The sequence below is a fragment of the Macaca thibetana genome, chromosome 2 (genome assembly GCF_024542745.1).
Source record: "Macaca thibetana thibetana isolate TM-01 chromosome 2, ASM2454274v1, whole genome shotgun sequence".
Classification (NCBI taxonomy): Eukaryota; Metazoa; Chordata; class Mammalia; order Primates; family Cercopithecidae; genus Macaca; species Macaca thibetana.
The window spans coordinates 63,846,167-63,870,198 of NC_065579.1; the positions used below are offsets into that span (position 1 = coordinate 63,846,167).

Sequence of the window (24,032 nt, forward strand, 5' to 3'; positions counted from 1 at the left end):
TGTAACTCTTTGAACATGGATAAATCTCCCCACTGGCTAGAGAACCCACATTTCTTGTTTTACTAAGCAGAGAGAAGTCTCCAAAGTCTAGGCCTCACCAGCCCTTGAAATGTCAACACACACCCCTGGACTTAACCTAAAAGCCTATCTTGAGATATAACTAGTTGTCTCCCAAGAAGGTAAGAGACATTTTATTATTTTTTCTTCTGCTTTACAGAATTAATTGTGTGAAATTTTATCATGAGAGCTTTGGGAGGCCGAGCATGATTTTTGAGGTCAGGAGTTCAAGAGTTGGGCAACATAGACCTCGTCTCTAAAAAAAATAAAAAAATAAAAAATAAAAATATTAGGCACGGTGGAGTGCACCTGTAGTCCTAGATACTCAGGTGGCTGAGGCAGGAGTATCACTTGAATCCAGGAGTTTGAGGTTACAATGAGCTATGATCATGCCACTGCACTCCTGCCTGGAAAATAGAGCAAGATCCTCTCTCTAAAAAAAAAAAAAAAAAATCATCCTGACTTCATAGTGACTCACAGGCAGCCAGTACACATGTACTCTGTTGTGCTTATTCAGTGATAAATCTGTTTCCTTCTTTCTACATTAATGTGAAGAAGTCTTTCTTTGTTAGTAGGAATTTTATTTTCCCAAAACGTGCAAATTATTTATTTTATACTTTAGAAGGAAGTCAAGAAGGAGATTCGACCTATGTGAGAAAGTGCTCTGGAGAACAGAGACAGCATCAACAGGAGGACATCTTTACATGTAAATGGTTCATCAGAAGCAAAAATTTGGAGTCAGAGAAGACAAGGAGAAATGTAGTCATCTCCCCACCCCAACACACTTACAGCTTAACTTGGAATGGTTGGGGGCGTGCGAATCAACTGACAGGATAAAAGACAAGGTTTGTTCACAAGGATGGAAGCACACAGTAGGGAGCACCTTGGTGAACAGCTAGGAGTAACAGCCTTTATATCAGTTTACTTAAGAAAAAGTGGGGGTGTTTAGGGCTTCAGTGGGAAAGTATCGAAAGTTCTATCAGGTTTTTTTCATCCTGATACGAATGGACAGTCTCCTTCCTGGTTGGAAACTCCCCTAGAGGGAGATTTATGGTAGCTGAATTTGTACCTCCCCAAAGAGTCAGTCTTCTTCCAAACAGGAAGCCCTCATAGGAAGTTAAATGGAAGTTGTATTTTCGGGAGGCTCTGCTTTAGTGAGCTAAGAGAAGTTCAGGGAAGCTTTTTTTCTGCATCTACAGCAACTCAAAAGTTTTCCATTTAAAGTAATTTTTATACTAGTGAGTTTTAATCCCTTCATCTCTTCATAGATATAGTTAAATATACAAAGAAAGAATATACATATTTTTCTGAACCATTTTTTTCCTACGACATTTACCCTAAAACTTCAGTCCATTTTCTAAGAAGAAGGGTATATCACTTGTGTGCCCATAGTTCAGTTATCAACTTTAGTAGACTTAACATTAGTATAATACTTAATCTACCATCCATATTCCAATTTTGTCAGTTGACCCCATAATGTATTTTATAGCATTTTTTCCTGTGTCTAGCACAGGCTCCAGTCTAGGATTAGGTATTATATTTTGTTGCCATGTCTCTTTAGTCTCCTTTAATATGGAACATTTCCTTGTCTTTTTTTGTATTAAAAAATTTTTTTTTCTATATAGGATGAACGGATGGATGTATGAAAGGAAAATAGCCGGGCGTGGTGGCTCACGCCTGTAATCCCAGCACTTTGGGAGGCCAAGGCGGGCGAATCACAAGGTCAGGAGATCGAGACCACGGTGAAACCCCGTCTCTACTAAAAATACAAAAAATTAGCCAGGCGCAGTGGCGGGCGCCTGTAGTCCCAGCTACTCGGGAGGCCGAGGCAGGAGAATGGCATGAACCCGGGAGGCGGAGATTGCAGTGAGCCGAGATCGCGCCACTGCACTCCAGCCTGGGTGACAGAGCAAGACTCCGTCTCAAAAAAAAAAAAAAAAAAAAAAAAAAAAAAAAAGAAAGGAAAATAAATCTTGGAGTCCCCAAATCACTAAGCTAAAGGGAAAAGTCAAGCTGGGAACTGCTTAGGGCCAACCTGCCTCCCATTCTATTCAAACTCACCCCTCTGCTCGCTGATACAGAGGCATATCTGATTGCCTCCTTTGGAAAGGTGAATCAGAAACTCAAAAGAATGCAACCATTTGTGCCTCACCTATCTGTAACGTGGAAACTTCCTCTCTGCTTCAAGTCTTCCTGGCGTTGCTTCAAGTTGTCCCACCTTTCCAGACCGAACCAGTGTACTTCTTACATATGTTGATTGATGTCTCATGTCTCCCTAAAATGTATAAAACTAAGCTGTGGCCAAGCACCTTGGGTACATGTGGTCAGGACTTCCTGAGGCTGTGTCACGGGCGTATCCTCAACCTTGGCAAAATAAACCTTCTAAATTAACTGAGATCTGTCCCAGATTTTCTGGGTTCATAGATTGACAGGTATTTTTTTTTTTTTTTTTGAGACAGGGTCTGGCTTTGTCACCCAGGCCAGAGTGCAGTGGTGCAATCTCAGTTCACTGCAACCCCCGCCTCCTTGGCTCAAGCCATCCTCAGACCTCAGCCTCCTGAGTGGGACTACAGACATGTGCCACCACTCCCGGCTAATTTTTTTTGTATTTTTTGTAGAGATAGGGTTTCACCATGTTGCCCAGGCTGGTCTCCAACTCCTGCGCTCAAGCGATCCGCCTGCCTCCAGCTCTCAAAGTGCTGGGATTACAGGTGTGAGTCACTGTGCCCAGCCAGCATTTCATTGTCTTTTATGACATTGCCATTTTTGAAAAAACAGTCCCTTTTAAAAAAACTAGAATATTCCTTATTTTGAATTTGTCTGATACTTCCTCATGATTAGTTTCAGAGTATGCATTCTGGCCAGAATAGCACATTAGTGATGTTGTCCTCAGGGAGTCACACCCAGAAGAATACAATCTGTGTGTCATCTGCTCCTTATTTGTGATGTTAATTTTGATCTGCTGGTCAAGGTATTGTCTGAGTTGTTCAAATGATAGTAGTTTTTTTCTCTTATTCCTAATAAGCAATCTATGGGAAGATATTAATCCAAATATCCTGCTCCTCATCAAATCATCCAAATATCCTGCTCCTCATCAAAAATTTATCTCTAGATTTAGCATCTGTTGATAATTTTTGCCCAAATGAATCAATATTTACTGTGTTGGCAGAAAAAAATGAAGATTTTCCAGTTCAGTTACTCTTCACATTTACAATTCAGCACTTAGCATTCTTGCATAAGCAAGAGTTCTTCTTTCTTTACGTATTTATCTACGTGTTATTAGCATGGACTAATGAAATTACTAGGTTTTGTTTTTGTTTTTGTTTTCCCAATGGTTGGCTCTCAAATTGTCCCATATTTGATAAATGGGAGCCCCTTCAAGCTGGCTCCTGTGTTCTTGTGTCATGCCCTATCATTTTGAGCAGTTCCTTACTCCTTGACATAATAAGTTGCTTCAGACTCACCTTGTACCTTTTCTGGCCCACCTGTTTTGTCCAAGAGCCTTTGAAGAAAGGCTCTTTACTAGGGAATGGTGTCAGAATCCAACATCTGAGTTCTACGTCCTAATAACGTTTTAAGGATAGATTCTTAGGATTATAATTTTTTTTTTTTTTTTTTTTTTGGTCAGCGTATAGTTTTGGAGATTCTTTACATATATCACCAAACTGCTTCCTGGAAATGTACTGATTTATTCTCCTACCTGCAGCGCATAAGAATGCACTTCTCTCTCCATGCTCACTAACATTACCTTTTTCCTAACTTTTCAGGTAGAAAAGTGTATCGTAATTTTTGTTTCCTAGATGATGATGATGATGATGATGATGATGATGATGATGATTTGAGACACAGTCTCACTCTGTCGCCCAGGCTGGAGTGCAGTAGCTTAATCTCGGCTCACTGCAACTTCCACCTCCCAGGCTCAAGTGACTCCCCCAACTGAGGCTCCCAAGCTGGAAACATAGGTGCCACAATGCCTTGGCTAAGTTTTGTATTTTTTTGCAGAGACAAAATGTCACCATGTTGCCCAGGCCAGTCTTGAACTCCTGGACTCAACCATCTGCCTGCCTTGGCCTCCCGAATCTTTCCTAGATTACTAATAAGGTTTGTTCATTTATTACCTGTTTTCATTAAATTATCTGTTCAGGCCAGGCACACTGGCTCACGCCTGTAATCCCAGCACTTTGGGAGGCCAAGGCGGTTGGATCACCTGAGGTCAGGAGTTTGAGACCAGCCCGGCCAACATGGTGAAACCCCGTCTCTAATAAAAATACAAAAATTAACCAGGCATGGTAGCCCACACCTGTAATCCCAGCTACTCTGGAGGCTGAGACAGGAAAGTCACTTGAACCCAGGATGTGGAGGTTGCAGTGAGCTGAGATTACGCCACTGCAACTCCAGCCTGGGCACCACAGATCAAGACTCAGTCTCAAACAAAAATAAATAAGTAAGTTTTCTGTTCATATCGTGCCTACTTTTATCAGAGCTTAGAGTTTTATATCTGTATGAAGGGTTCTTATATTTGGGACAATGATGTTTCTAGCTTATTTACATTTAAATTTTCTTTGTACTTTTACTTTACATTCAAGTATTTGATGTTTATATTGAGTCAAATCTATCCATCCTTTGTGATTTTTTTTTCCATTGCTGTAATGCTTAGGGTATATTTTTATAGAGCAATAATAAATATTTTAGTGTTAATTATCTTCTTGTTGCCCAAATTTAAAAAGACTTTTTTTTTGTGGAAAAGATGGAGAAGGAAGAGTGTTGATTCGTTCCAAAGAGAATTTCATAGTAACAGTATTACTACTGTAACTGTTAATGAAAAAGATGTGTGTGTGTGTGTGTGTGTGTGTGTTTCTTAAGAGTTCTGTTAGCATCAAGGCCATTCCTTGACTTTCTCCTTAAGGTCAGGTATAGTTAAAAGGTAAAATAATATTAAGCAAAACAGTGTTATTTTTACAAAAGACTAAATGGGGTAAAGATGCCCTCTAGTGGAAGGTTAGGTCCTCTCTACAATCAAACTGACAGCACAGAAAATCTAGTATCCCTCAATTTATAAAATATTCAATTGTTATGTGGGGCTTTTGCTTTTTTATGAATAATAGCATCAATAACAGAGTTAAGAAATTAATTTCCTCATAGTTCATATGTTCTTTTTGAAGGGATTTTGCTTACTTTGATTGCTTCCAAGATGCATTATCCTATAAACAGGAACAACCAAATTATCATGGTCACCAAATTCTATTTTCTCTGTTCAAAAAAGATATTAGTTATTCAATCTACTCTTTCTGGTAAGCTCACACAAGTAAATATTGACTTGTTCAATATATAATCTGAATGTGTTATCAGAATCTGCTTTAATGTTATGAAAAATTGCTTTAATATTACGAAAGAAAATATTTTACAAAGTCATCAAGATAACTAATGTCAAAATAATATCTAAAAAAGGATGAGAGAAATGCTTATTTTATGACTTTCAGAGTTAATGTTCTTGAAAAAGAGATTGCTCTGTAGCCTTAGAGGCTACCCCAGCATCGTGTTCATAGTGGAAATCAATAAACATTACTGGTAGGAGGGGAGACAAGTTATTTCCTAATCATCTGATGTAAAATCTCTTTTGGATAAATTATTAAGATGATTGGAGTGGCAAGATATCTATAAAATGCTAAAGTTCACTGCTTCATTTATTAAAAATATCCTATAAGATTCACACATAGACAGCCCCTTGGTTATGACAAAAGTACAAATAGCACTAAAGTACAATAGTAAAAGCATGGCCTTTTCAATAAATTGTTCTGGGTCAGTTGGATACCTATATGGACAAGAAAGGAATCTTAGCTTCTGCATCACACATATACAAAAATCAACTCCAGGTGGATGGCAGATCTAACTGTGGAAGGTAAAACAGCAAAGCCTCTGGAAGAAAACGTGAACAGCTAGGGGATGGCAATTATTTCTCAAACAGGGCACAAAAAGCACTAACCATAAAGCAAAAGATTGCCGCATTGGACTAAATGAAAATTGAGAGCTGTTTTACATAGAAAACACTGTTAAGACAGTGAAAAGGCAACTCATTCACTGGGGGAAGATATTAGTGATACATATATTCAATTAAGGACTCTTACCATGAGTATGTAAAGAATTCCTACAAATCAGTAAGAATAAAACAGTAGAAAAATGGGCAAAAGGACTTCACAAAAGAAGACATTCTGGTGACCAATAAACTCATGAAAATGTGTTCAACTTTGACTAAGAAAAGTAAATTCATATCACAATGTGACCACTACAAATAGAGGTGTGCTGGTAAATGTTTAACAATGGAGTTTTCCAGAGGGGATAGAAAGGTGTGTATGCATGTAGCACAAATTTACAAATAATAATAAAACATATAATATCCTTTATGGTAAATTCCATATAGCCAGTAGCCAGTTAATTCTTCTTCTTTTTTTGTTTTGTTTTGTTTTGAGACAAAGTCTTGCTCTGTCACATAGGCTGGAGTGCAGTGGCACCACCATAGCTCAATGCAGCCTCAACCTCCTGGGCTCAAGCAATCCTCCCACCTCAGCCTTCCCAGAAACTGGGACCACAGGTACGAAGTACCATGCCCAGCACGGGGGGTCTTACCATGTTGCCCAGGCTGATATTGAACTCCTGGACTCAAGTGATCTTCCTGCCTTGACCTCCCAAACTGTTGGGATTATAGGCATGAGCCACAGTACCCGGCCTGCCAGTTGATTCTTATACATGTTTTTGTTGATTTTTGCTGAACCCTTGTATCTGTATCTAAGGTTGCAATTCAACCATGCTTTTACAAATTTTTTATTTATGCTAGCCACAACATATCAGCTACAAACATGGCACTTGAAAGTTTAATCTGCATTATTAACATTTTCTATATCACTTTCTTAAGTCTGCATAAATCAACAAAATAATAAATTAAGCCTTGAAATTAGTAGCATTTCACAGTTTCCATGGTGTAAATACTCCATTGTGGCCATTGTCAAGTTAGCCACATGCCATTGCTGTAGGGATGCAGAACAGCACACCATGATATAGCATTTGCACCACACAGATACGGTTGATGTAAGTAACCTTAAGAGCATAGATAATAGACAAATGTAGCGTGAAGGCAATGAATTTCAAATACTTATTACTTTTGTAATATATAATATAAATAAGTTGTATTATGTATTATTTAACAAATATATTTTTGTGTATATCTATATTATATATAGTAATATATATAACATTTAAATTTATATAATTTAATTTTTAATAATGTGTTTAGCAACCAGCTCACAGAATTCCTGAAAATGTAAGCATTGGTTCCTGAGGGACAGTATGAGCCAACTCTCACACACCATTAAACCTACCAAAATGAAAAGATAGCCAATACTAAGTGAGGCCATATGACCTGACAATTCAATTCCTAGATATATGTCCAGCAGAAACATACAAATATATTCACCAAAAATGTGTACAAGAATGTTCATAGCAGCGCTATTTGTAATAGCCTTGAAATGCAAGCAATCCAGAAGTTCATCAATAATAGAATAGATAAATTATGATCTACTCAAAAACACGAATGAACAAACTATTGTCACATGTACCAATATGGATGAGTATCATAAACATAATGTTGAATGAAATAAGTCAGACCCAAAGATATACATGATGTATGTTTGTATTTATATAAAGTTCAAAATAGGCAAAAGTAATCTACAGTATGAAAGGATAGTGGCTCCTTTTGGAGTCAGAGTCCAAGGGGGCATCCAGTGTCCTGGTTATGTTAATATTCTTATTTTGGTAGTTATAGGTATTTCTAGTTTGTGAAAATTTATTAAACTGTAAAATTTAAGATCCATGCATTTTTCTGTGGTTGTTACATTTCAACAATTCACTTTAAAACACTTAGAGCACCACTGGTTAAATTTTAAAAAATAAAACTCGGCCGGGCGCGGTGGCTCAAGCCTGTAATCCCAGCGCTTTGGGAGGCCGAGACGGGCGGATCATGAGGTCAGGAGATCGAGACCATCCTGGCTAACACGGTGAAACCCCGTCTCTACTAAAAAATACAAAAAAGAACTAGCCGGGCGAGGTGGCGGGCGCCTGTAGTCCCAGCTACTCGGGAGGCTGAGGCAGGAGAATGGTCTAAACCCGGGAGGCGGAGCTTGCAGTGAGCTGAGATCCGGCCACTGCACCCCAGCCTGGGCGACAGAGCAAGACTCTGTCTCAAAAAAATAAAATAAAATAAAAATATAAAAAATAAAAATAAATAAAACTGACCTAAATGACAATTCCAAGCTTTAGTTAGCTAATTTAATTATATCTTAAGGAGTAGAAGAGTAGAAACCAGTAGGTTAAGTAACGGGGTACCATTATTTCACTGTGAGACCCAGTACAAAAAATTTTATGCCTTTCATGACTCAATCTTTTCTAACGCAAAACAGCAGTATTGGTGGGCTATACAAACCAGAAAATGGTTGAAAGAAAAATCTTACCAAATATCTTTATTAATCTTAAAATTTTCAGTACAGAATCAATGACAGATAAAAAGAAAATAAAAGAAAAAATGAATCCAAAAAATAGTTAAAACTTTCATGCATCTAAATTGCATCAGAAAGTAATGTATCTAATAAAATTCTACATTTTCCCCATATGAAATTAATGATAAGAATGAAATAGCCTTTTAAAAAATTTTCAAAGACATAATGTCTTCATTTTTTTTTTCTTTCCGCCTGAAGCCACAGAGAGAAAACAGCTGCAAGCTAATAAATGGTGAGCAAAGGAGTGCTTCTTAGTAAAAGTTATGGGTAAATGGTTAAATGAACGGTGGAAATGGAGTGAGGAACCCATCAACCATAAACTCAGTAGAAGGCAAAGAGTAGCTTTCTGCTGAGTAGGAGTTAATTTAACATTATATATTGCAGATAAAAATATTTTCCCGAGATTATTAATTCCCCTAGATCTAGACGTAGGTTTTCAAGTTAGTATCAATTTACTTCTGAAGGGTTTTTCCCTTCATACAGAGCACACCAAAATAATACATACAAAAGGACATTAGCCACTGTTACCACACAATGATCTCCTCTTCTAGAAGCTTTACTGCTACAGCACATTTCACATTTCATAAAGTTTATGCCTGTTTTGCCCTAGACGTTCCATCCTATGTGAGTTACTTAGCAGAACTTAGTTAAAGGATATGTGGAAATGTCTAAAAGAGTAATCATGTTAGATGGATGTGAAAGAAAGAAAGCCTTTCTTCAGGGTTAGCTTTACATTTTGGTTAAGGATGAGAACCATTGCTGGACATCAGCTTGGCAATAAATCTACCTATCTCCTTTGAAAGGAGTCTTTAATCAGCAATCAAAGGTCATAGAATGATGGTAGATATTTCACTCAGCACATATACCATTTTGACAAATATAAAAAATTGGTTCAAATTGACTGAACAGACAAAGACATTACTTGGGTAAATCAAACAAGGTTTACATATCTAAATGTGCAGCATGAAGTCAGATCAGTTAGGATATGTAGCAGAGAGATCATCTCTCAATCTTTATTAACAGACATAAGTGCTTACACTCGAGAATCCCTCCGATGGGCCACATCAGCAGATACACAATTATGGATGCTAAGTTTGAGCAAGTGAAGCTCACATTAGACCTTTTGAAGGTCAACTGCCCCTTCAGACCTAGTCTTACATACATGATGCTAAAGCAGTCCTGGTACATGCTGGCAACAACTGCACCCTAGTCAGATGTATCTCATTCATTGCAGAGTATACATGATACACAATACACTTGCAGGAACAGGTAACAGAGTACTTGTATGCCTAAATAAACTTCTTAGTCTTTACTCTCAACCTCTTCAAGCTAAAGCAGCTTGGGCCAGATATGACCTTCAATACCATGCTGTGAAGTTAGAGCAAGCACCTATTCCCCAGATGGCCCTGGGAGTCATGGTAATGCACCCCTTGGACCAGCTCTAAGACCTAATCTGCAGGCCTAGATTTACTCATTTTGGCAACAAATATGTATGAGATTCATTAGTTAAAAGAAGAACAAAAAAAAAAGCCGTGCATTCCCAGTCATTGACTGTCCAATTACGTAGTCACTTAGCATAAAAAGACAATTCTATATCATTATTTTGTGTGCTGTTTTGTTGTGTTTGTTTTTACCTTCTAAATCTATGCATTGAGATATGAAGAGATTTATATCTAGCCATCTTTCATCACTTTAAGGCATCCTTTCTTCAGGTGAAATGCTTAGTTGCTTTGGACATGTCCTTCCTTTCAACCCAATTTTGAATGATTGGATGCCAAGTTGTAGTGTCTCAGTGGAATCTCAACACTTTGGGCCTAACAATGGCTTAATTCATAATATCTGAACCTGCATACATAATAATGCTAGAAGTTACACATTTCTGCCTAAAGCTTAGCCTACCTTAACTACTCTTTCATGATGAAACTCTTCTGCATCCCGGGTCACTCCGCGGAGGCAGAGAGCTGATTTGGGTCAGGAGACAGGCTCAAACCCTGGCTTAACCACCTGCTAGCTTTGTAATCTCTGTTAAGTCCCACAGACTTTGAGCTTTGCTTCTTTCATCAGTAAAATAGGATTGAGTCTACCTCATAGATTTATAGGACAGTTGAGATAATGTTTGTAAACTTGTAAAGAACAGTGCCTGACACATAGTCTATGTTCAATAAATATCAATTGAGTCTAAATCTGACAGATGTAGTCTGTTGGAATTTAGCATATGTAAACATTTATTGTCTATAATCTTTACTGCCAATGGGTTTCATTTTAAAAATCTCTAAATTTCGGCAGTAAATTAATTGCTAAAATTTTAGAGGATGGGTTTGTTGTATCCTAAATAGAAATAAAAATTCTTGCAGCTAAAAGCATTTCCTTGTATGTGAAATTAAGGCTTGTGGCTACATGCCAAGCAATTCGCAAATAAGTATCTTATTCTGGGATGCCACTTACCCTCTTGGAAGCTTTCTGAGACAATTAATGAGCTTATCCAAAAATTTGTGGAATTCAAGTAAATTTTCACTGGGCTGTTTGATTGCTCACTCTGTTGGGTGGATTATAGTTTACTGGAGGGGGGCCATAGTTGACAGTGCGACAGTGCAGCTGATGTACCAAGAAACAGGGAAAGAAAATCACCCCAAATAGGTATTAAGATTTTAATTGGTTTCACAAGGCATTTGGCAGACTCTATTCAGGAGCTAATGATGAATTTTAAAGAAATACCAGACAAGTGCCATCATAACCATTTAGGGATTTCTATTTTACATTCATAAATATTAATTGGATACATTACCACTGTCTAAAAATGGTCTGATACATATTTACCACAACAGCCGGGTATTAGACTTCTTAACCTAGCGCTTCCTACTGTTAATTTTGGCAATGAATGTGCAAATTACTAAGATTGCTTGGGGATTCTAAACTTCAAAAAGCAACGGTGGGGGAGTAGGAGGACATTATTTGAAAATTAGCAAGAAAGGGAGAAGCCAGCAGGAATCAGTGACTTAACTCTCTCTTCATCTCTACTTACTGCCCATTATCCTTCATCTGCTCATATGATCTAGGCCCTGCTGACTAGATCTGCATGCCTTGAACTTCTGAGCTAATGATGCAAAGAAGCAAGGACAGGGGAGCCTTACAGTGGTCATATAGGGGCCTCAGTGGAGCAGGGGATGTTGTGCTAGCAGCAGTAGATGGTGCCCGTGGTTCAGGCTGTAGCATGTATCCTGCAAGAGTGATGTCTGCGTGGCCTTGACTGGATGACTTGCCTCTGCTGTGTGATTTTGGGTGCTATTCCTGGTTACATGCCCTGAGTCTTGTTGTCCAACCCTTCTTGGGATTGTGGGGGCTACCAAAAGCGTACTCATGAATTCCTTCTGCTAAATAAGCCAGAATCAGTTTCTCTTGCTTTAACTAAGAACATTATGTGATAGAATGATTAACTAAAGTTTTAAGAAGTGAAATATTAGGCTTAAAAATTTCCCATGGATTGGATTTGATGCATGGTGCACCAAATTTGAAACCTCCCTGATAAATTATAAATTCCTTCATGTATAAAGTGGGAGAGGAGAAAATATAAACAGAGCCCATACTAATTAGGTTTCTTCATTTTTTTCTCCTACTTATCAAAGTACTACATCATTTTATCTTTTAAAAATGGTAATTTTAACAGAGGAATTTTAATAAAATAATTCTTTGACAGAGTGTCATAGGTTCAGGGAAAAGGTAGGGATCAAGGGTGGAGTGGCTAGTGCATAGGACACATCTAGTTTGCCTTAGATCTTGACACACCATAACAAGCTGGCTGGAAAATGCATATTTCATAGACCTAAGACAATAGCTTTCCTGGGGAGAAAGAGCAATGTCTTTCCTTCAGACACAAAGGAACCTTTTTCCTTGCCTTCTTTTAATACTAATACCAATCAGTAAGTTTCTACTTTGGACAAAACATTGTGCCAGAAGTCTGGAAAAAATTACAGAAATGTGAGTCACCTGACTGACCTTAAAGAAAATACATTTGTTCATTCATTCATTCATTTTTCAAATGTTTATTAGATTCCACTAGAGCCTACAGATTGAAAGACGTACAAGGTATGTCCTTGTCCTCTGGGGCTTATGGTTAATAGGTATTATTACAATTTACCTGACTAAAGACCTATGTGGCCTCATGATACACAGAAGCCTACAAGATATGTTTATTAGATTATTTATTTACTGTTAGTTAACATTTTAAGCATGTATAAACAATCACCATAACCTATTGGATTTTTTTTGTTAAAAAAATTAGTATTCACTTCTGTATCTTGAGTCCACAGATATAAGCAGTATATAATCAGAAAGTTATAAACAAACTCAGATTATATAGGCAAAGGTGTGTTCCTAAAAATGACACATATGCATACATTAATTAAAAGGATGCATCTAAAATTATGACCAAACTATTTTTAGAATGCGGAAATGTAAAATTATACCTTTAAAAATGAAGACATCATTTATATACTTCAAAAAAAATGTGATACAGCAGAGATGAATGATCTTTATAGGATTGTATTGGTTTAAGAGAACATGATTTCTAAGAAAAAAAAAATTATCATTGAAAATATATTACCTGTAAGAATGTGAAAGAAATCTAGTAAGAATTTAGGGGAAAATTTACGAAGTTGAAAGCCAATTACCTTAATATTTTTCTTATTCCTAAACAATAAGAACAACATTAAAGGAAAACTAGCTTGCATTTTAATTGTCTATCTGGCATGAAGGAGGTTCTGCAAAAATGTAATACAACTGGAAGGATTCAACTCCAAATTAAAAATCTTCTAGGCTCAGATTAAAATATGGACTGTTCCATATGAAAAATAATAAAGATGCAATTGGCTTATTGGATAGAATAAAAACTTTCTTTGAAGTTTGGAACAACTAAATTCCGTTTCTCTGAATATTTCTTTGTATTGTTTTCTCCCAGTGGTGCAAATTATATTAAATATAATAGCTTACAAAGTTATTGTCTATAAAACACTTGTATCTTTTGTTATTCAGATACAAGGAAAACCACCTTGTGTTAATGATATATGTATTTTCACCAACATTTAACATGACAGATATCTCATCATTTTTCCACTAAAACCGGTATAGTATTTTTGTTCTATCAGTACCGCATTTAAAAAATCTTGGCCAGATGCAGTGGCTCATGCCTGTAATCCCAGCGCTTTGGGAGGCTGAGGCAGGCAGATCACGAGGGCAGGAGTTTGAGACCAGCCTGGCCAATATGGTGAAACCCTGTCTCTACTAAAAATACAAAAATTAGCTGGACGTGATGGCGTGCACCTGTAGTCCCAGCTACTCAGGAGGCCGAACAGAAGAATCGCTTGAACCCGGGAGGTTTACTCAGTTGTAGTGAACTGAGATCGGGCCACTGTACTCCAGACTGGGCAACAGAGTGAGACTCCTTCTCAAAAAAAAAAAAAAGTGTATATATACACACACACACACACACACACACACACACAACATATATATATAAAATAAAAATAATGATGTTAGAGACAAAGAACCATGATTTTATTTAGCAATTGAATATATTTTAAACCTCTTATGAAAGAGAAGGCCTATGAACAGAATGCAGAATTTCTTGAAGTTTAAATGTTGAAGAACTCCAAAAAGGAAATCCAAGCAACTAGTTTAGCAGCCTGGGAGGAGGTTAAAGACGCTTAACTATGTTAAAACCTGAGTCAGAATCTGGGCTTCCCTTTTTTTTTTACGTACCTTACCTTTACTTAGTAACAACTTCTCCGAGCTTTTTTCTTTTTTGAGATGGAGTCTCACTGTGTCACCCTGGCTGGAGTGCAGTGGAATGATCTCAGCTCACAGCAACCTCCACCTCCCAGGCTCAAGTGATCATCCCATCTCAGCTTTCCCACTGAGTAGCTGGGACTGCAGGTGTGCCCACCACACCTGGCTAATTTTTTGTATTTTTGGTAGAGACAGAGTTTCACCATGTTGCCACGGCTGGTCTCAAACTCCTGAGCTCAAGCCATCTGACCACCTAGGCCTCCCAAAATGCTGGAATTGCAGGCATGAGCCACCGTGCCCAGCCTTCTCTGAGCTTTAGTTATTTCACCTGTCAAGTGGGGACTAATACCCACTTCTAAGATTGTTGTGAAAATTTACTCATGTGTGTAAGGTGTCTGGCATGTAGTAAGTAACTCAACAAAACTTATTTCTTATCTCTTTTTTCACTTTTTGAGCTCTAGTTGGGAAGATACGCTATAAACCTATGAAGAGGTAACAAAAAATCCAAGAGTTAAGTCACAATTCACATGCACTGAGGTGGCTGGAGAAGATGATCTCTAAAGCCCCTTGCAGCTCTAAACATTGATTATTCTATGACAGCTGTGTGAGAAGCATCAGGGGGCAGTGGATGATGAATTGGCAATTGGAAGGTGTGGACAGTAAGCGCTCTTAGGTTGAAGAGGGGAGCCACTGCCTTGGGCTGGAATGGTTTAGGAAAACCATTAAAAAAAATTCTGAGCTGTCTGAACTACAACAAAAACTCAATTCAATTAGGAGAGTGACTGGCAAGAGTCTGATTATAATACAAATTCGGGCCAAGCTGAGGAGAATAAGAAACAAAATACTGGTGAGAAAGGAGAAAGGAAAAGGCAGTATCAGCAATTTGGTTTCTGAAACAGACAACATCTGTTAGAAATGTGTTTGCCAACATAATAGAAAACCTGGTCATCAGTGGCTTAAAGTCTTTTTTTTTTTTTTTTTTCTCTTAACTAGAGAAAACCTAAAGGTAAACAATCCAGAGTTGGTGCTTCTGCATAATGACACTATCAAGGCTCTTTCTTGCTCTTTCTAGCTAGGCACTTTCTGGGTCTCTGTCTCACCATTGTTAGAATGATGGCATTTGCGCTTATACTTTTGTTGCCTTATGCTCATTTGATGGCTGATATACATCTGGGTATCACGTTTGTACCCCATACTGAAAAGAGACAGAAGGGCAAAGGAGCAGAGAGTGTGGGCAGATGGCATACCCATGAATCTGAGCCTTTTTATTAAGAGAGTTAAAGCTTTCCTGGAAGGTTGCTCAGGAATTGCAAGACTTTCTCTTGAAATTTTCCTCTGACCAAAATTGTGTCTCATGGCTTCCCACAGTGGGAGAAAGGGGATGTGGATAGGGTTAATCAGCCAACCCACACTGGAGACAAAATTGCTGAGGCCTTGTAAAATACTGAGTACAAAAGATAAAACCAGCGAATTGTTTTCCTTAATCAGGAATTTTCAACTCATTAAAAAAATTAAACTTTTAAAAATTTTGAGATAATTTTAGATTCAAATGCAATTGTAGAAAATAATATGGAGCGATCCTTTTCCTCCGATAATAACATCTTACAAACTATAGTACAACGTAAGTACTGAGATATTGACGTGGACAGAGCTAAAATACAGAACATTTCCATCACCATAAAGATTCCTCATATTACCCATTGATAGATATAGCTCTCACACCCCCTGTCCCTTCTTAATTTCTGGCAACCACTAATCCATCCCCCTTTTCTATGAATTTGTCTATTCAATAACTTTATATAGGCCAGGCAGGGTGGCTCACCCCTGTAATCCCAACACTTTGGGAGGCCGAGGAGGGTGGATCTCTTGAGTTCAAGAGCTTGAGACCAGCCTGGACAACATGGCAAAACCCATATCTACAAAAAAATACAAAAATTAGCTGGGCATGGTGATGCATGCCTGCAGTTTCAGCTACTTGGGAGGCCTAGGAGGGAGAGTCACTTGAGTCAAGGAGGTGAGGTTGTAGTGAGCTGAGATTGCATCCCTGCACTCCAGTATGGGTGACAAAGTGAGGACTTGACTAAACAAACAAACAAACAAAAGAATTCATGGTAGGGATGTACTGCAGTTTGTTTAACCATTCATCCACTGAAAGATATCTGAGTTGTTTCCAAGTTGTTTCCAGCTTTTGACTATAATGAATAAAGCTGCTACCCTCTTCATGTACAGTTTTTTATGTGCAAGTTTTTATTTCCCTGGGATAAATACCTAGGGGAGCAATTGCTAGGTCATAAGGTAGTTGCATGTTTAATTTTATAAGAAACTGCTAAACTTTTTTCTAGAGTGACTCTACCATTTTACATCTTTGCCAGCAATGAATGAGTGATCCAGTTCTCTGCGTTCTTGCCATTTGGTGATATCAGTATTTTTTATTTTAGCCATTCCAATAAACAGGCAGTGATATTTTATTGTGTTTTTAATTTATATACCTCTCATGACTAATATTGTTGAACATCTTCAATTATGCTTGACTTCTGTATACATTCTTCAATGGAATGTCATCATATCTTTTGCTAATTTTCTAATTGGGCTGCTTGATTTTCTACTGTTAAATTTTGAGAGTTCTTTATATATACTCTATTAATAAATACTAGTTCTTTGTTGAATACAGTTTGCACATATTTCTGCTACTCTTTGGCTTGTCTTTTTATCTTTGTAACAGGGCCTTTAACAGAGCAAAAGTTTTTAATTTTGATGAACTCCAACTTGTCAGTTTTTCTTTTGTGGATCTTGTTTCTGAAGTCAAGGCTAAGAACTCTTTGCCTAGTCCTAGATGGTAAAACTGTTCTATTTTTTTTCTAGTTTTACATTTTGCTTTAAATTCATGGTCTAAGAACTCTTTGCCTAGTCCTAGATGGTAAAACTGTTCTATTTTTTTTCTAGTTTTACATTTTGCTTTAAATTCATGGTCCATTTTGAGTTAATTTTTATGTAAGATGTGAGACTTAGGTTGAAGTTTATTATTTTGCCTATGTATGTCCACTGGCTATAGCTGAAAAGGCTCTCTTTACTGACTTGCTTGGCACTTTTGTCAAAATCAGTTGGACATGTTTTTGGAGGGTCTCTTTCTGGGTTCCCTGTTCTCTTCCACTGATGTGTGTCTATCCTTTCACCAATTCCGCACAATCTTGATTACTATAGTCCCGTAGTAAGTCTTTAAAACTAAGTTGACTAATTTTTCTCACTTTTTTTTTTTCGAGACGGAGTCTTGCTCTGTCCCCCAGGCTAGAGTGCAGGGGCTGGATCTCAGTTCACTGCAAGCTCCATTTCCTGGGTTCACACCATTCTCCTGCCTCGGTCTCCCAAGTAGCTGGGACTAGAGGTGCCCGCCACCACGCCCGGCTAATTTTTTGTATTTTTAGTAGAGACGGGATTTCACTGTGTTAGCCAGGATGGTCTGGATCTCCTGATCTTGTGATCTACCCACCTCAGCCTCCCAAAGTGCTGGGATTATAGGCATGAGCTATTGCACCTGGCCCTTACTTTCTTCTTTTTTAAAAAAATGTTTTAGCTGTTGTAGTTCCTTTACTTTCCCATGTAAATTTTAGAATAATCTTCTCTACATTAAAAAAAATTGCTAGAATTTTGATAGGAATTGCATTAAAATGACATCAAATTTAGGAGAATTGACATCTATGATGGTTAATATTAGGTATGAACTTGATTGAATCAAAGGATGCCTAGATGGCTGGTGAAGTATTGCTTTTGGGTGTGTCTGTGAGGGTGTTGCCAGAGGAGACTGACAATTGAGTCAGTGGCCTGGGAGAGGGGAAGACCCACCTTCAGAGTGGGTGGGAACCATGTAATCTGCTGCCAGTGGCTGGAACAAAGACAGAAGAAGCGGGATGAGTAGCTCGCTTGCTGAGTCTGCTTGCGCTCTCTCTCTCCCGCTGTTCGGTGTTAGATGCTTTACTTCCTCTCCTCCTGCCCTTGGACATCAGACTCAACCTTTGGACTATGAGACTTGCACCAGCAAGTGCCTCATTACAACCCTCCAGCATGAACATCAACACAGACCTTAACTTTCATAAGAAACATGTACAATCTATTCTCTCTAAAGCCCGCTACTGGGACGCATCATCTCCCTGGTAAAACCTAGGTCTCCACAACCGCTTATTGTAATCCAGATATTCCATTCTATTGACAAAAACTTTTTCAACCAATTGCTAATCAGAATATGTTTAAATCTACCTATGACCTGGAACACCCAGCCACTGCCACCACCCTGCTCCCCACGACCTCTCTTCAAGTTGTCCCGCCTTACCAAATTGAACCAATGCAAATCTTACATTTGTTAATTGATGTATTATGTTTTTCTAAAATGTATAAAAGCAAACTGTTCCCCAGCCACCTTGGGGACATGTCATCAGGACCTCCTGAGGCTGGGTCATAGGTGCATCCTTAACCTTGGCAAAATAAACTTTCTAAATTGAGACTTGTCTCAGATATTTTTTGGTTTAAAACTTACTCATTGAGAATCCTAAATCTGAAAACCCCCAGTCTGAAATGCTTCAATGGCCATTTCCTTCGAGTTCATGCTGGTGCTCAAAAAATTTCAGATTTTGAAGCATATTGGATTTTGGATTTTTGGATTATGGATTAGAGATAGTCAACCTATATACAGTATTATTCTCCCCCATCACTAACATGTAAAGGTTAGAGGTTGTTCAGTGATTACATCTTTTAAAAATTATAATAAAATATTATAAATTCAGTTTCATATTTTGGAATTTGTAATAATGGAGAAATTGCACAAGTATTATTGTAATTTTATTTCATCTTTTCTATTGTATTTACGGGATTCTATGTTAAGATATTATTTGTACTTTTTAAACTTTTTGTTGAAGGAAATACACAGGCAGCAATAGGCACAGATTGTAATGTATAGCTGAATGAATCTGTTACAGTGGTAATTAGGCATGAGCTGGACAGGAGATGGCTTCCCTTACCCACCAGGAATGTCAGGCAACCATCAGGCTGTCTGGCAGTTGTCACATCACCTCTCTAAAAATAATAATTGGTTGCAGGCACCAGGGAGAAGCAATTTCCTGATGGATAAAAACATTTGAAATTGGTAATCAGCAACTTCCAATAGAATCTCACGAATTGGGTGAGTGGGCTTGAGTAAGTGCATTGAAAGGTAAAATGGCAGACTTTAACTGGTTATATAACCTTCCAGGGGCATTCCGCCAGAAAAGGGAAAAAAGCATCAGGTGGCCATGCATACAACTTCTTAAACACACTGCGCCTGCTCATCTCTCAAGTGCAAGGACAGCACCATGCATGTGGGCTGCCCACTCTAAGGGAAGAATCATGAAAAAAGGAACGCAAGACACCCAAAATATGCCAACATATAAAACCCCAAGTCAAAAGGCCAAACACCACATTGGACCTCCACAATACTTGCTTGGGTCTCTTCCAAGTGTACCTTCCTTTCTTTCCTGCTCTAAAGCTTTCAAATAAACTTCTACTCCTGCTCTGAAACTTGCTTCAGTCTCTTTTTCTGCCTTATGCCCCTCAGTCGAATTCTTTCTGCCGAGGAGGCAAGAATTGAGGTTGCTGCAGACTCGTATCTATTTGCCACCAGTAACTCAGATATTCACCACCCCTAACAAATTTTACAAAGTGAACACTAAATTTTTATTTCATTTACTAAATGATTTCTTTATATTGTAAATTAAGGGTGAAGCAGAATCGCAGGTGTAATGTTTCAAATTTGATACATTGGCTGTGTCAGATACAAACCATTTCTTATTGCCTCACTCAATTCCTACTAAGGATCTTCACCAGAGAATAACAGGGCCTACATTCATTATAGTATTTTGCAGTTTACTAAACACTTCTATGTACCTTATCTCAGTTAATTCTCATAACAATTTTCTGAGGTAGGGATTATTACATAATTTCAGAAAGGAGGAAAGGAGCCTTTAGAAAGGCCCAGAGTGGTAAAGCAAATCCTTAGGGTCACAGAGCCTATCAGTCACAAATCTCAGACTTGAAACAAGGACTTTAGAGTCCGTGTCTTCTACCGACTCTCCTAGGCACACTGCTTTCTACATGGCGTGTGCTGTGGCTGTGAGATACTGCCCAGATCCCCCTCAAGGAATGAAGTACTTATCCCACAATAGCAGGGAGTGCTGCTGGCAGAAAGCCCTCAGTTTCATCTACTTCTGGGACTGCCTTGGCTGTGTCCTTTTCCTGGGACAGTCACATCCAATGACTCATCGATGAGCAAAGTCCCCCCCGGGAAAACTCAGAATGGTCATTTGAACTTCAGAACTTCCCACAGGGCTAGCTGAGGCTTCCACTAGACTGCATGGCAGCATAGCTCCCCTCTGCCCAATGGTGCTTCCTCTCTTCTCTTCCACAGGTGTTGATTCTAAGATGATACCCTAATACATCTCCCTTGCACTAATCTCCAATATTATTTTGACACCCCCAAATGTGCTATTACATTTGACAGCGTGAAAAATATCACACTATGCATTTGAAAGTTCTGTGTAGAATTTCATTATTTCATTGATTAGCAGAATTTTTTTTTTTTTTGAGACAAGGTGTCTCTTTGTCACTCAGGCTGGAGTGCAGTAGTGCAATCTTGGCTCACTGTAGCCTTGACCTCCTAGGCTCAAGTGATCCTTCTGCCTCAGTGTCCTGAGTAGCTAGGACTACAGGTGCATACCACCATGCCCGGCTAATTTGATTGTTTTGTATTTATTTCTTATTTTTTAGAGGTGGAGGTCTCACTATGTTGTCCAGGCTAGCCGGGCCTCAGGTGATCATACCACCTTGGCCTTCCAAAGTGTTGGGATTACAGGGATGAGCCATCATGTTCAGCCAGGAATTCCATTTTAATACCATGGTCAAACACATAGAAATGAAGTTTGTAAACATATACTAAGGCTTAGATTTGAATACAGATAGATATCCTCAGTATAAGGACTATGGGAGTTGAAAATAATCTCGCCTATTATTTTCAGGTGAGATTTGGGGATTAAATAAAAAGGGCAAAGTGAGTTTCTCTCTGGTATTGTTTGCCAATATTATCCCACTCGGTCCATTCTTAGCAAGCTCATTCAGGCTCATGACAGAGGTAGCTGAAATTAAGAACTTAATTCTGACATCTGGAAATCTTAGCAGAGAGGGCTGGGAGATGAAGAGAAAAATATAGGTGCCCTCTACTGCAGGAGTATTTCATTTATCAAAAGGCTGTGGATAGGAATAGATGGCCTCAGCCTCAGAAGGGGAGGTAGGCTGCTATGGTGAGGGTCTGGGTTCAGAAACAAATTGTATTTCACGTCCCAGTTCTATCAATTATTTGCTATAGGACTTTCAACAAATTGGCTAATCTAATCCAGCCTCATCTGTAATATGTAAGGTCCATGAGGGCAGGGACCATGTCTGTGCTGTTTATTATCATATCAAGTGCTTAACAAGCCTGGCATTGCCAAATCAAATAATTGTTGAAGGAATGTGTTAAAAAATGAACAGCCTTTGACATTTAGAAGCTGGTCTGGTACTCACAGCTATGCCATGATATTTTCCTATTAGATATAAATAATTTCACAGAATACTAAACTCAGACAAGATTACTCTGAAACCATGATAAAATGAGGCAAAGTAAGGTCACTTCATAATTTTGTTTAAGCACAGACCAAAACAAGTTCACTACCACCCACAAAATACCAAACATTTTCTTTCTTCACCAAAATGAGTGACTGCTACTTCTTTGCTAATTGCAGCTTTATTCTACTGCTTCCCTTTGTGTAAATAAGATTTACTGAGACATCCAATCACAGAATTGCTCCTGCTTCCTGATAGCATCCAATTCATAGAAAAACCCCTATTTTCTTAGGGCCTCCCCAAAAACACCCCCCTAAGGCCCCAATCCTATGATAGGTTTGTTCTAAACACCCTCTTACTGAGATATCCAAATGGTCTCCATGGTGTGTGTCTGAGATCACTTCAAAAGATAATAAATAGACACAAGCTGCTTAACTACAGATGTGTTCCTAGTGGTGTTTGGTTGAGGGCATAGGCAATGTGAACAGAAACAATGGGGAGAAAAACACTGTCTCTTCAGAGTTGTCATGGGTATTAAATGGATAATTAATTTGCCAACATATATTGAGGGTCTGTTTTGTGTCAGCTACTGTGCTAGGTGCAAGGAATACCAAGAACAAGACCCGAATTGCTCTACAGGGTTTTGAAACTGCAGGGCATGCAGAGTAGAAAATTTATGATCCAATTCAAAGCACTATTATAGAGGCATATACCTTCTATAAAGGTTTTATCACAGAACCATATATAGAGAAGGAGCATGTAACTCCTCTGGCCCTTAGGGACAGAGGGAGTCAGAAGAGAGGATATATGCTGGACAGGATAATGGCTCTGCAAAGATATCCTATTCCCTGAAATCTGTGTATACATTACCTAACACGGCAAATAAACTTTATAGATGTGATTAAATTTCTTAAGATGGGGAGATTATTCTGGATTATCTGGTTGGGCCCAATGAAATCACAAGTGTCCTTGCAAGAGGGAGGCAAGGGGGTGAGAAAAGGAGACCTGACTGCAAAATGATGTGGGACCACAAGCCAAGGAATGTAGGCAGCATGCAGAAGTTGGAAAGGGCCATGGAATGGATTTTCTTTCACTCACGTCCGTGTGAAGCGACCACCAAACAGGCTTTGTGTGAGCAACAAGGCTGCACCTGGGTACAGGCAGGCTGAGTTCGAAAAGAGAGTCAGCAAAGGAAGATGGGGTGGGGCCATTTTATAGGATTTGGGTAGGTAAAGGAAAATTACAGTCAAAGGGGGTTATTCTCTGGCGGGCAGGGGCGGGGGTCACAAGGTGCTCAGTTGGGGAGCCTTTGAGCCAGGATGAGCCAGGAAAGGAATTTCACAAGGTAATGTCATCAGTTAAGGCAGGAACAGGCCATTTTCACTTCTTTTGTGATTCTTCAGTTACTTCAGGCCATCTGGATGTATAGTGCGGGTCACAGGGGATATGATGGCTTAGCTTGGGCTCAGAGGCCTGACATTTTCTCCTAGAGCCTCCAGAGTCAGCCCTCACCATCTGTTTAGACCTGTAGCTTCCAAAACTGGAAGAGAACAAATTTGTGTTTTTTTAAGCCAACTAAATCACTGATAACTTGTTAGAGCAGCACTAGGAAACTAATTCAGGCTTAATCTTTACCGAGTCCTGGGTAGAAGCAAAGGAAGACTATTTCCTGTGAGACCTGCCAGTTGGTTTGAATGGTTTGGGAGTACGTGTGGTTGGGAGGAAGACAGGATATGTGGAGATCAGATCCTGAAAGGTCTTCTTTCCACGCAAAGAAACTGGAAATAATGCTGAAGGTAAGCAGAGGCCACTGAAGGATTAAAAGCAGGGGAGTGTGACAGAATCAGAACTGCATTTCAGAAGGATGGATTGGAGTCTACAAGTAGGGAGAGCAGATGAGAGGCTACTTAAGTATTCTGGGCAAGAAATGATGAGAGGCTTCCTCTGATCACCCTCTACAAAACGCCCTTGCTTATTCCTTGACATTTGGGATGAGGGGATTTAGAAAAAAAAAATGGTTGTACTCTT

General features: G+C 38.8%; 1 protein-coding gene across 2 annotated transcripts in view; it reads left to right on the plus strand.

Annotated features, from left to right (window-relative positions):
* The window catches only part of NMD3 (NMD3 ribosome export adaptor), a 162,166-nt gene that overhangs the window by 105,458 nt on the left and 32,676 nt on the right, over nucleotides 1-24,032 (plus strand). The window lies entirely within an intron of this gene.